We start from the raw sequence: 13,953 nt of genomic DNA, 5'->3' as shown, positions 1-13,953 counted from the left end.
CTCTAAGAAATGAAAATATGATGTGGACGTTGGAAGACTTCAACTCTAAGATAGTAGTGAAGTAATCCCAAATCTGTCATTTTAAAACCTACATGTAACTCCATTCTCACCTGTGCAATATGATCATCATCATTTCCATTAATGATCAAATCATCTACATACATAACAAGAATCACCAGATATTTACCCTCTTGTCACACATACAAAGTATCATTAGATTCAATTCGTTCAAAACCAACTTTCCTAAGATGTTCATCCATTTTTGCATACCAAGCTTGGGGAGCTTGTTTTAACCCATATAAAGCCTTAATCAATTTGCAGACTTTATGTTCCTACCCTTCAATTTCAAAACCTATTGGTTGTGTCATATATACTTCTTCCTGTAAATCCCCATTGAAAAAAGCACTTTTTACATCCATTTGATGAACTTTCCATCCTTTTTGAGTGGCCAATGCAAGTGTTAATTGAATGGTGCTCCATTTAGCTGTAGGAGCAAAATTTTCCTCATAACCAATGCCTTCCTACTGCGCAAAATCTTTAGCCACAAGTCTTGCTTTATACTTTTCAAGTTCTCCATTTTGATTGTACTTAACTCCGTAAACCCATTTATATCTTATGGGTTTAAGATTTTGAGGACAATCAACAAGTTTCCATGTGTTGTTATCAATTACTGCTCGATATTCTTCAATCATAGCTTGTTGCCATTCTTTATGTTTTACTGCTTCATTGTATGTGGAAGGTTCAATAAAATCATTTGCTATCAAGGAAAAATTTCCTTCACTTCTGTGTGTCTTCCTTGTTCTTATTTTATGCTACTCATGAGGCCTTACATCTTTCAAAAGTTGAACTACCCATTTTGGTAGTTGATGCTCACTTGTTTGAGATTCTAAAAAGTCACCATCATTTTAAAGAGGATTAAAGTAAACTAATGTTCATCGATCAATTGAAGATTCTGGAGGTGGAGAATCACTGTTAGAAGAACTGCTGCTGCTTGGAGGAATGAAGTACTAGAAGATCCAGATAGTGTTGTTGAAGTAGATGGACTGGATGAATCATCTTCAGATGAAGGAAAATCAAGTTGATACCAATTTGGTGAATTTAGTTGACTTTGCATCTTTCCTTTTCTTTGACTGCCTTTAGTTTCTAACTTTTGAAGAAGACTTTCTATTTATCTAGCACTCTTACTCTCTGTTTGATAAAAAATTACGTCCTTGCTCACAATGAATTTTTCATTGGTCAAAAGACGGTACCCTTTCTTCTCATCAGAATATCCAATAATTGTGCATTTCAAACTTCTTGAGTCAAGCTTATTTCTTTTTTCTTTCGAAACTAAGGCATAACATACTAATCCAAAAACTCTAAGATGTTTAAATCGAGGTTCAAAACCAAACCAAGCTTCATAAGGTGTGATTCTGTCTAAGGAAGTAGTTGGAGAACTGTTTCTTAAGTAGACAGCTGTATGAATTGCTTCTGCCCAATATGTTGGACTTAACTTTTTGAAAGTTAACATGGATCTCACCATTCCTAACAAGGTGCGATTCGTTCTTTCTACTACTCCATTTTGCTGTGGAGTGTAAACATTTGTAAGATGTCCTCTTATGCCATTATCTCTGCAATAAGTTTTGAATTCATTTGAAGTGAATTCTCCCCCATTATCTGTCCTAAGAGTGCCTATCTTTTATTTGACTTCATTTTCAGCAAGTTGGCGAAAAATTTTAAACTTTTCAAATGCTTCTAATTTTTTTTTCAAGAAATAAACCTAAGTAATTCTATTGAAATCATCAATGAATAGTAAGAAACATTTGCAACCACCTAATGAAGTTTGTAGTGGTCCACAAACATCACTGTGAACTAGTTGCAGCAGCCTATTTGCACGCCATGAACTTGTTGGAAAAATTTCTCGACTTTGTTTTCCATAAATGCAAGCTTCACCTTTGGCACTTTCCTTTTTGAAAGTTGGAAGTCCCTTAACCATCCCTTGTTTTTGCAACTAAGAAATGCTTTCAAAATTTAAATGTTCATATCTTACATGCCACAATCTTATAGGTGAAATTCATGTAGTCACTGCCCCTACAAATTCATAATGACTTGGAATAACTGTCCCTTTCATCCTTAACAATTTTCCATATTCATAACCTGTCATCACAGTTTGCAAGCTCTGTTTGACTAAATTAATCTTAACTAATCCATCTTCCATAATGACCTGATGTCTTGCTTGTCGGATCGTGACTAAAGATAACAAATTCTTCTTAAAGGTTGGTACATACCATACATTTGAAATCATTTTTTCTCCAATGCCAGGGAGAGAAACTTTAACTACACCTTTTCCATAAGGAGTATGTTTTGTATCATCTGCAAGAAAGATGGAATTAAGTTGGCAATCTTGAAAATTCCAAAAGAAGTCTCGTCGACAAGTCATGTGCTGAGTTGCTCCTGAATCCAAGATCCAAGCATCTTCATAATCACTTTTAAGATAGGAGGAAAGTTGTAATGTCGACGAAGAAGTAAATACATATTATAAACCATCATCATCTTGATCATTTGCAAATTGTGCTGAGTGCTAATGAAACTTGGGTATTTTATCAATAGAATTTCAACAATCTTTAGCATAATGTCCAACTTTGTGACATCTTTGACACAAAATTTGACTTAAGTCTCTTCCTCTTCCTGGAGACTATCCTTTGCCTCTACTTTGACTTTTGTTTTGAGGTTGTCTTCTACCTTGATTATTTCCTCTTCCTTGAAAATAGGCTCTTCCTTAACTGTTTCCTCTTCCTTGAAAATTACTCCTGCCTGAACTGTTGCCACTGTTAAAGTTGTTTCCTTTGCTTTGGCTTCGACCATGACTTTGTACATTATGTACTGCTTGATTCTAATTGAAATTCCCTCTGCCTCTACTTCTAGAACTGTCAGTTGATGATTTACTAGTGCTGGCCTCTGTGAAAAAGACATCTTCACCAAATTTCTTTTTCTTCCCAAAGGTTTTATCATGTTGGGTCAACATTTCGCAGAGCTCATCAAACTTTAGCTTCTCTAACTTTCCAGTTAATTTTTGAGTTTCCAAAAAATGTGTGTAGGAAGAAGGAAGTCTAGCAATTAAAATTGTGACCATAAAACTATCATCTACTGCTTGAAAACCAACATTAATGATTTACTGCGTAATATTCTTAAGTCTGGAGATGTATTTAAGGACATCACCTCCTTCAATCAATTTTTGTTGCAACAATTTTAATTGTAGATCAACTTTCTTTGATTTAGGTTGAGTATCAAAGAAGTCTTTAAAAATTCGCAAAGCAGACCATGCATCTGTAGCATTTGCTATATGGACATACATTTCATCATTAACAGAATATTTAATGAGAGATAATTCTTTGGCATTCTTAACTTCCCATTTTGCTAGTGCAGCTGCATCTGTGGGTTTATATGGCTTAATATCACCATCAAATACATCATGCCAAAGCTCATTATAAATGAGAGTTCTTTTGATGAGGCATTGCGATGTTTTATAAGATTTTACTCCTTCAAGCTTGTCATAATCAGAGAACAGATTGATTAACTTCGACATTGTAGTTTTGAAGCTTTTGCACCAAAAAGAATCAAGCACAGGAAAAAAATGAGCAACACGTCACACGAAACACACCACAAAAAAACGATCTATTGGGGTTTGGCCTTGACCCTTGTATAGTCTTTGGAGGGAAAAAAATGATTGAGCTTTGCACTTGGCTCTAGTCAATTTCTCTTAAGAATTTTACAATGAAATCTTTCAAAATTTGACTCATTTACAATCTCTTGCAAATTTTCCTTCAAAAAAAAAACTCTGACCCCCCCTCAAAGTAAAAAAATACTTTGAGTTACATTATCACTTGTATCTCTCCAAATAAAAAATTACAGATAGAATCACCTTATTACTCCAAAAAAAAACAAAAAATACAAAATTTTACTACTCCAAACATTTACAAATAACTCCTCACACCTTATTTCTCCAAAAATATTATTTTACAAATAATAGAAAATTCCTTATCTCTCCAAATTACAAATTACAAACAATAGAAAAATCCTTCTCTCCAAATTACAAATATTACAAATCTTTAATCAATTTAAAAATCACTTATTACTTGTTATCAGGAAATCTAGTGTCTATGCAGAGCTGCTAGTCCCACTAAGACAGGTAGCTATCTTAGAAACAAACAGATTAAAGTTACTTTCGTTTTCCTTTATGAGAAGTAGATAGGAGAGGATCAAAGAATACCAACCTCGATCTTGCGCTTGGTTCTTTGCTTGTTCCTTCTCCTCACCAACAGGTCTTTACCGCTTCTCCCTTGACCACTCCACTTCAAAGAGTACCTGTAAAGTCAAAGCAGCATAATACCTTCAAAGTGCAGAGATCTACAATCATAAACAATATAGGACCAGATATATATTGACCACACAAATGCATATATTGTCAGACATACAAGAATGTGGAGGAAAACTTGAATAGCTTTATTGATATAAAGATTAGAAGAGAGGATTACAACCCATTGATCTGACCCAGCGTCATCCTCCCAACATGAAAGCCCTTCTTCACCTCATGAAAAGCTTAGATCACCCAACACTATGATATTCCACCAGGAAACCAACAACACTTCCTTACAAGATACCAAATTCCAGCCTCTGGATCTCTGGGATGAGGGATCCATATATAGATGATTGCAGGGAGGTGAGTCAGCTTCTGGGATTTTGATTAGTGTCTTCTCTCTGATAGTTCTTGATTCCACTTGGAGATTGATAATCTCTTACTCATCCCTGGGCGAATTCAGAGAGGCAAGTGTCACAGGAGAAGTTTCTGGAAGATTCCATGATCATCCACCTGGCAAACTGTCTCTGCCATTTGTCCATTCTCACCCATTGCACCCTACAGAAGGGATTTCTAGTATGCATTGCACCTTTTACATTGGGCAGGTGAGATGAATCACACCCTTAGCACTGAGCAACCTGTATGGTCCAGTTTTGACCAGTTCTGAGAAGTTTCCTGTGGAGAACTTCTGGGAGATGATGTAATCAGCTAACCTTGTTCCTTTAGGGCATGAAACAACACTTTTAGGGACTCGGAAGCCCTTGGTTTATGGACATATATGATTTGGGTTGCAAAAATGTCTATAACAGTTGCCCCCTAAAGCATGAGGTCGTTAATCTTTTGATGTCGGGTGAAATGCTTTATCGTGAGGATCTGAGGTTTTTCGAACCAGAAGGCGACCTATAATAAGATACAATACAATACATTATCTTCATAATATTTTCATAATCTAGCTGAGATGGGCATTCCCATGCTCAGCTTTATAAATCCATTTTCATGTACATAGGATAGACGACCGTCTGTGTGGCAGACTAATGATTCTGATAGAGCCATCATCCTTTGATTCAGATGATCATCTGTGCAGCAATGATGTACATTTGATGTCTTTATTTTCCCGAATATATCGTAGCCTGGATGGATGAAGCTAGATCCAGGGTCTTCAAACTCGTCCAATCTTCACCCGAAGTACAAGTCGATCCATGTGAAAATGTTTTGGAATCGAACATGGAAAGACATCGCCTGATTACCAGCCAATGATGTAAGTTGTTAACAGGCGCGAGAGGAATCACCGATAATGATGATGACCCTCAAGGTACAACAGTACAATTCACGTGGTGTGAAAATGGACTTGGTGTCGAACACCATGCAAAATCTCTTGGTCGAAGGCCATTGATGTAAACCTGTCGCCGAAAGTGAGAAACTTGCCATTGAGGCATGCAAGCTTCAAAGTACTGAAAGGGTTGTTCCTAGGTCGACTTCTTGGATAATGAGCTGATGTCGACAAGAAGTGACCCATCGTAGGAGGGCCTTAATGAATTCCACATCTATGACACGGAACGGAGCAAATGTCTTTTGGAGGTGAAAACGACTTGATGATACAGGGTTCAGGGTGGTGGTCATGAAAGAATGAAGTGTAAAGGTATTGCAGCGGATGAGACACTAGATGGGTTGGTGAATTCTCTGATCGACTTCTATTGAACATACTGACGAAACTTGAAATGGATTGGTAGCCTTAACCCCAAAGATGGATGGTACGGTGGACCAATGGTAATATGACCGGTGAACAGAATAACCCAACCTGACTCAGACATGGAGTGAAAGTGTCATGTTCAAGAGCGACTTGCTACCAATAAAGTTTCTTCAAGTTTTCTTCCCAATTTTTCCCCGGTCGTTACTGAACAGTACCTCTTTATTTTTATCAAGCTTGAGGAGGATAAAATATGCTTTTTCTATAATTTTCCCTTCGGGAAAACCCGTCGCTATGTTTTAACGAGCCTAGCGACAGTGAAACTCGTTCTTGTCTGTATGGACAAGTTTGTCGCTATTGGTTTTAACGAGTTTAACGACAAAGATAACTCGATCCTTTTTTAATTTTAGAGAGTCTGAAAAGGGATGTAAAGGAAACTCCAATAATCCTTTTTCATTATATAATCCCTTAAGTCTGAAAAAGTATAAAATAATTCGAAAGGGATGAATTTTCGATAGTTTTAACAAGCTTAACAAGACAAGCGCTCGATCTTTTTGTGTAATAATCCCTCAGGTCCAAAAAGATTAAAATCTAGAGGAGGGATAGCACTCTCGGTAGCTTTAACGAGCTGGAGAGGCCAACTGCTCGGCAATATTTTCATATTTTACGAGTTAGGTGAAAATATATTAAAGGAGACTCGTTTTTTGAGGAACGAGTGTTAATTTCAGGTAGCAGCTGATTCCAGGTAAGGTTTGGAATTTTCCAATCATGGCAGTGTCACAAGGATGGCTAACAGGATCACTCTCGCAGTTGTTCCTCAAAATGGGGTAAACAATCAAATGGAGGTGAATGATCAGCTAAAACAGAGTGGAGGTGATGATGAGAACATGACCAAGGCTCAGGAGCTGATGATAATGCATTCACAATGGTTATTTATAGGAAATTGGTTCATTTTTTAATGAGCTTAAACTCTGGGGAAACATTTTCTCATTTCTTAGGTTTAATTTTTAACGAGCTTGAACTTCACATAAAAACTACTCGTGCCAGTCGTATAATAAGGACATCTCATCGATAGATTCCATTTTTATGGAGCTTGCACCTTTCGAAGCTTTGCTCCGTATCCTTCCTTTATGTAAGCTAGGAACAACCAATCCTATGAGTTTAAAGGGTTTGAGAACCTACAAACTAAGAAAATAAATGGTCGTTCTTCACTTGCACGCAAAAAGGTTTGCATGCCCCCAGGTATAGTGAAGTAGAGTTTCGAGGTTACCCCTCAATTTGCAAACAAAACATTTGCTTTGTCAGGAAAGGCCTACCTTTTACAGGTTACCCCTCAATTTGCAAACAAAACATTTATTCTATCAGGAAAGGCATACCTTCTAACGGAGGTATCTTATCCAGTCTAATCCCATTTTCCTATATGGACGGGTGTCAGACTATTCATATATCCTTCGCCAAAACCTACCCTATACACAGACTTTTCCTACCGAAGCAGACTAGGGTGCATGCCCCCTGGGTTTCAGTCTCGACCTCTCGAATTACTCATGTTCTTCAGGTGGATGGACTGGAGATTGATGAGACATTCCTTGCATGAAAAGACCATTTAGGGATGGTATTTGACTATTTTCTATGTGTGATCCGGGGAACAAAAGTTGGTCTATGAGCTGGACCACTCTGCCTTCATGCGGAAAACACATTACTCGAAAGAGTGAGGAGACAATGGCTCCCATGCAATAAATATAGTCATGCCCAAGGAGTAGATTATAATATAAAGGCCCTTGGACTACCATTATGTTCATATACATGGTTTTCCTTCTCAAAGTTATAGGCACATTTGGAAGGATCCCTAACGGTTGACTGGTTCCTTTTTTGAAGCCTGTCAGATTTCTCATCTCAGGCATAAGCGATGGCAAGCCAAGCGCTTTCCAAGCAGTCAAGGAAAGGATACTCACAGAAGCCCCTTCATATATGACAGTATCGACCATGACCATTCTGTAAGCCTGTACAATGATTTGGAATGGTACATTAGACGATAGACAGGGTCTGCCTAGTAGATTCCAATCGAAGGAAACCACTAGGTTGCTTGGAGGTGGGACCGAATAGACGACCGGATATGATTCTGACGAACTTCCTTCTTGTGGTAAAGGAACGGGTAGATTGCCCCCATGTTCATCGGAGTCTGTGTTTACGAAAATAATTTTAACGATGTCGTTCTCATTCTCTTCGGTGACTGTATCATCTGAAGATGGACCTTCCGAAGTCAAGACCAGGTCAACTGCCACCTCGACCTTTTGACTTTCGTCTGGTGTGGATTCAAAGGGTTTATCTTCAATGATAGATGCTTCGACTGACCACAATGGCATGTCGGTTAGATTTTCAACTAGTGATGGACTCAGCAAGAGTTTCTTGTATCCAAGAGGAAGCCGTAGCGGTGGAGCAATACAGTTATCCAAGACTCTTTTAGCTTCGTCTAGGAAGGGACAACAGTGGACGACATGATCGCCCTCACACAGTTTACAAGGAAATTTACATTTCCTTTTTTGTCCGAATACTTCGCTTTCACTAGTTGACAGTGTACTTTCAACATGATTTTCAGAGGTTGATGACACCAGAATATGCAAACAGGAGACCAGTCCCTTAAGATCCGAGGGATACAAGGACAATCTCGATGATAGTGGTCTCCTTTGCAAATGACACATGGACATTTAGGCTTGGATGGTGTAGTGTGTGGATTTTCGCTAGACGATGCACGGTTACCCCTTTTTCCCTTGGGCTCCTTCTTCTTCTTTTCTTTCTTCTCCTTCCCCTTTTTCTCCTTCTTAATTACTTGATTTTTGGCTTTACCAGCTTCATCAAGAAAAGAGGAAGGAGGAGAGGGATAATCGGACGAAGTAGAAGGTTGGGGGGTAACTTTAGTATCATCTAGTTGTTGACTTGATTGTTCAGGAATTACGGTGTTCTGAACAATGGAGGTCGAGAAGAGCCATATTAGCAAGCCAATCATCAATCCTGGAAGTGACAATGTGGCCATATGAGGTGCCCCAACATCTCTCCAAGAGGAGAAAGGACTAGGATTTACTCCAAGGGGAAATCCTTAGTTGGTGGACTCCATTTTCCTTAACCTAAGACCCACGTGGGAATAGTGATATTGTTCCGATTAAAATAAATTTTAGACGCTTTGACACAACCTGTTTTTTAAATTTTTAAGAGTCGAGAAAAAACAAAAGATGACTTTAGTCACCTTTGATTTTTAATGAGCCTGAAGTGACAAGTGCTTAGATGGACCTTTTCCTTTAAGGAGTCTGAAAAGGAACGAAAGAGACTACTCTGGAAATCTAGATAGAGGGATTACCAAACCAATTGCAAAACTACAGAATACATTTTACGGTATAGCAGTCAATCTTCCCAAATGTTGTGTTCAGTTCATTGCGATCGATAGGGAAACAGACACGGCTTCCTATGGATAAAGGATATAGCCTATTGTGGTCTCCAAATATACACTCAACGGTATGTGGGAGCACAAGTACATACTGGAACTTGTTGTCTCAAAGAGGAGGAATCACCCAACCAACAATGAAAGCGATAGTTACCAGGCTTTACGACGCTGAAATACCTCTCTAGCTTAGACTTATAAATGTTGTGCATTAGGTTCCAAAGCGTTTTTATGTTCATTGAATTTATTTTACAGTTGATCTTTCTTAAGAAATTTTCCTTTCAGGTTCACCGTGTGATGTAGATATACAATTCCTAAAATGCAATCTAAGATGATAAACAATCGTTTAATCTTCTTTTGCAATGAAAATCCTAGCTACTAAAGAAAGAGAGATGATATTCTTTCAACATAGAGCAGAGAGCACACACTAGATGCATTGTCCTAAATCAAACCAACAAGCAGTCTAAATGCAAATGCACATGCATGTATTTGTTTTCAGCCTCCGTAATGTGTGAATGACAAGAAGAATGCTGAGTACAAATCTGAATTATCTTTTCAAAGCGACAGTACTAACAAGTTTCTCTTCAAAAACGAAAGGAAGATAATGACGACACTTTGCGACTTTGAATTGAAAACTTCTTTCGATACTTGAAAAACTACTAATTCAAATCAAATACAATAGTAACTGTATAATCGACCATCAAGAACAATAGAATTCTTTTCTTTGACTGAAAACGACACTTGCGACACTTCCAAATCAAAAGACGACAGTTTGATTACGCTACTTTTTGTAAAAGAGAACTGTAAATGGTGCACAATACATAAAAACATTCACAATTCTTTGTACTATGGAGGTGGAATCATGTAAAGGAAGGGAGTTTCCACAGTGGTATACTGATCACAGACATCAAAACTCCTGAATAAAGCTAAAGAGAGTGAACACAGAAACCAAAATATGGAAGCAGAAGAGGTCTTATCTGATCAGCGCACCTGCAACACAGGGAAAGTGCGATGCAGTGCACCTACTGCATACAGGAGGTGTGATGCATCCAGATTCGCAAGAGGAGAAAGTGTGATGGTCCAGGGACGAGACTTCAACTTGGTTCTTGGTCACAGTTTGCAGCTTAGTTTAGGGATTTATGCCAACCTAATGAGAGTCACTAAATAGAAATCATAGGGGTTGATCTAATGAGGTTACTAGAGCCACCACTAGGGAAATTAGGATGCTTTCAAATCAATTGTTCAGATTATAAACAAAACCCGGAGATAGACTGAAGCAGCATTGATCTACTTTGCACTTGCATAGCAAATGTAGTTCGAAGGCTAGCTGGCTTAACTTCAGGCTCCGTCTGTAAGTTTATAAAGCAAACAAGTATAAACAAGCAAACAAGCTATTCATTCCCCAGTGGAGTCGCCATTTTGTTATCGGGAAATCTAGTGTCTATGCAAAGCTGCTAGTCCCACTAAGACGGGTAGCTATCTTAGAAACAAACAGATTAAAGTTACTTACATTTTCCTTTATGAGAAGTAGATAGGAGAGGATCGAAGAATACAAACCTCAATCTTGCACTTGGTTCTTTTCTTGTTCCTTCTCCTCACCAACAGGTCTTTACCGCTTCTCCCTTGATCACTCTGCTTCAAAGAGTACCTGTAAAGTCAAAGCAACATAATACCTTCAAAGTGCAGAGATCTACAATCATAAACAATATAAGACCATATATATATTGACCACACAAATGCATATATTGTCAGACATACAAGAATGTGGATGAAAACTTGAATAGCTTTATTGATATAAAGATTAGAAGAGAGGATTACAACCCATTGATCTGACCCAGCATCATCTTCCCAAAATGAAAGCCCTTCTTCACCTCATGAAAAGCTTAGATCACCCAACACTATGATATTCCACCAGGAAACCAACAACACTTCCTTAAAAGATACCAAATTCCAGCCTCTGAATCTCTAGGATGAGGGATCCATATATAGATGATTGTAGGGAGGTGACTCAGCTTTTGCGATTTTTATTAGTGTCTTCTCTCTGATAGTTCTTGATTCCACTTGGAGATTGATGATCTCTTACTCATCCTTGGGCGAATTCAGAGAGGCAAGTGTCACAGGAGAAGTTTCTGGAAGATTCCATGATCATCCACCTGGCAAACTGTCTCTGCCATTTGTCCATTCTCGCCCATCGCACCCTACAAAATGGATTTACAGTATGCATAGCACCTTTTACACTGGGCAGATGAGATGCATCGCACCCTTAACACTGAGCAACCTGTATGGTCCAGTTTTGACCAGTTCTGAGCAGTTTCATATGGAGAACTTCTGGGAGATGATGTAATCAGCTGACCTTGTTCCTTTAGGGAATGAAACAACACTTTTAGGGACTCATAAGCCCTTGGTTTATGGACATATATGATTGGGGTTGCAGGGCCCAAAAATGTCTATAACATTACTTCCACAAAAATAAAAAATTAAACCTTATTTCTCCATTATATTTACCCCTTTTCTTTTTTTAACTCCAATAAAAATTTGAAGTTGCTTACAGAAACTTACTACCCACAGTGGCCGGAAATTTTCCTCACGTTGGCTGCAAACTGAATGTTCTGGCAATTTTGTATGACACACTAGCTCATAGCCCCAGTGTTGCATTGATCTTTCACAACCTACTTGGCTTCGTTGGTTGGATATGGAAACATTGGCTTCGAGAAATCCAAGTTGGATTTTTTTCGATCTCCCCAAGGTCTCAGTGAGTAACAATAGATTTCAGCAGATGGCTTCAAGAAATCTGCGTTGGATTCAATCTCCTTGAGATATCAACATGCTAACATCAGATTTCAGCAAACAAATTTGAGAAATCCACGTTGGATTTTTTATTCGATCTCCCTCGCAGGTTTGGTAGCACCCCAGGTAAATCAATTAGCAATGGTTGCACAAAGATATCAAAACATTGCTGCACAAAGAGGTAGCTCTATGTTTCTTGTCAGCGTGGTGATTAATTTGGGCATGCTCCCTGCTATGGAGTCTTGGGGAATAGACGGGCATCATGTGATTTGTAAGATCACTGAGTCACGTCTTAGTGACACAGCATCAATGACAGTGAAAGACCTGCTCCCTGATGATCTGGATTCTCTTTGCTCATGAGATGATCAAGTGCGGTTCAGATATTGGTGGGCAAGTCCACTACATTACATTGACACACCAGATAAAAAGTGTAAACATCAATATTCTAGGGATTGCTATGATGCCGAAGGAGAGAAAGGAAAATGTCTTGATGGTGCCATACAAAATTACACTTCACAGCTTGGAAACAAGAGTAAAATTTATAATTTAACAGAAGCCTTACTGTTCCTATCTCATTTCATGGGAGATGTCCATCAGCCTATGCATGTGGAAATACAATTGAATTACACTGGTATAATCGAGCGAGCAATTTTCATTCGATATGGGATGGAGTGATTTGAGGAAGGTCGAAATTCCTCCTTTAGAGCAAATCTCTGTTATCCTTCGATGTCAATGTGTGCCAAGAAGAGAAATAATTTGGCCTACCCCGCAATGAACAATCATTTTCTATTCAATTGAATGGAGTTTTCCAAGACTTTATTGAGCTGGAATATCCTCCTCACATCAGTTGCAACATTACTAGAGCTCTGATACCACAATAATGGAAGAAGTGTATTCAGACACATAATTTTATTAATAAGAAAATAAATTACATTTGGAATTTTGTAAGAGTTTACACCCGAACAACAAAACACTCTTGCAATGAGCTATTTATAAGCTCAATGTCCTAACTACCTCTAATTATGGATCACTTATAAAATAAAAAGTGTCCATTTACAATAAAAGCAATTTAAAAAACTTACTAACAATTCTCCTAAATTAGAGCCTAAGATACGACACATTTGTAGACTCATATCTTTTTACAACAATATTCTAATTCTAAATGTCTACGTTTAATGATTAAATATTATAGATTAATAATTATTAATTTAAAATATTAAATTAATAATTATTTTATTCTAACTTTATAACCTATGATAGTATTTTATTTTTGGATCATCTAACAAGTGGCCTCAACTAGTCTATTTGCCCAATCCTTCTTGTTGCTCCTTACTACTTTGGTCAAGATGCCCTCCAGTGCTCTATTGGTCCCCTCCACTTGCCCATTAGCTTGTGGATGATAGGGACTGAAGGTTATATGCTTTATCTTGTGATGGATGACCAGGTCTTCAATCATGTTGGAGGTAAACTGGTTGCGTTGGTCTATGACCAGCTCTCTAGGGTGCCCAAATTTGTAGAATACATTCTCCCTTAGGAATTCAGCCACCTTATCCTCTGTTGCTACCTTAATTGCCTTGGTTTCAGTCCACTTAGTCAAATAATCAGTGCACACAATAATATATTTTCTTTTCTTGGAAGGAGGGTCAATAGGCCCAATGAAGTCCATGCCCCACTTGTCAAATGGCTTGAAAGTCACTTGAGGTTGTAGAG

At 38.1% G+C, this 13,953-nt stretch overlaps 1 pseudogene; it reads left to right on the top strand.

Annotated features, from left to right (window-relative positions):
• Positions 1 to 12,384: 12,384 nt before the first annotated feature.
• On the top strand, positions 12,385 to 12,923 carry LOC149156561 (endonuclease 2 pseudogene; annotated as a pseudogene).
• The last annotated feature ends 1,030 nt before the right edge of the window (positions 12,924 to 13,953 follow it).

Source organism: Pinus tabuliformis, chromosome 9, assembly GCF_031772625.1.
Source record: "Pinus tabuliformis cultivar Carrire ecotype Pingquan chromosome 9, CPIR1, whole genome shotgun sequence".
In the NCBI taxonomy this organism is placed as follows: domain Eukaryota; kingdom Viridiplantae; phylum Streptophyta; class Pinopsida; order Pinales; family Pinaceae; genus Pinus; species Pinus tabuliformis.
Note: the sequence above shows the minus strand (reverse complement) of the source record. Positions and strands in the feature narration are given on the sequence as shown.